Source organism: Nicrophorus vespilloides, unplaced genomic scaffold, assembly GCF_001412225.1.
Source record: "Nicrophorus vespilloides isolate i.1.1-1 unplaced genomic scaffold, Nicve_v1.0, whole genome shotgun sequence".
NCBI lineage: Eukaryota > Metazoa > Arthropoda > Insecta > Coleoptera > Silphidae > Nicrophorus > Nicrophorus vespilloides.
This window is the reverse complement of record NW_017097135.1, coordinates 194,961-195,886: the sequence shown is the minus strand read 5'-3', so window position 1 is coordinate 195,886 and position 926 is coordinate 194,961.

Here is a 926-nt window from a genome sequence, read left to right as displayed (position 1 = left end):
AGGGAGGAGTATTATCTTTAAGAACTGTATATCCTTCAACAAATACATCATCAGTATTAACATCTTTTTGTTGTGATTCTACATACAGAGCGACTAAAATCTCGGGACACCTTTGGAATTCTAAAGATGTTAGAGTCGTGGAGTCTTAACGGATAAAATGTAGTGTCTTCCAAAAATAAACAGTAGTTTGAGGATAAAATTGTTTTATTAGTTCTTATCTTACCTAATAGACAACGACTAGTTTAGTATACCCGACTAACCAAGACGGAGTATTCTTTATGTATAAACACAGTTTTAGAAATTTTCAGAAGAGAACATTGGATAATCAAAATAAATATCACAATAATAATAATAGGTAGATAAGAAGTGTTAAACATAACACTCATGATAATATTAAGAAAAAAAAGTATAAAATTCATTGCTCTAAACCGTATCCTATGTTCAAAATGTACATTGGGCTAAAGCTGTGATCTGTATGCATTTTGAACGTTGATGAAAATAGAACGTTCGTGAATAAAACGCGAACTTTTTCGTGGAATTCTTCAGTTGATGAAAATGTGTGTGAGTGAATGGTAGGTGGTGAGGCGAGGTGCGGAAAATAGTAAATGGATTCCAGGAGTTCATTGTCATAAGAAAACGCTGTGTTGTGGCCTTAGAGCCGTAAGATGCATGGCTTCTATTTCTGGACTCCTGCATCCTGCAGGCTGTCGTACTGCTACTGTATGTATATACTTTCCCTAAATCAAAATCTTTTAGCTCCGGCAGCTGCCATTTGTCTAAACATATATACGTATGCAAGAAGAAAAAGAAGAGGGACAGAAAGACACGGTCGACGGTGGTGAGCAACAAAGAACCAGCATATTTAAAAATCAAGAAAATCTCCTTTACCTTTGTCTAAGTTGGTAGCAAAGAAATCGAATCAAAAG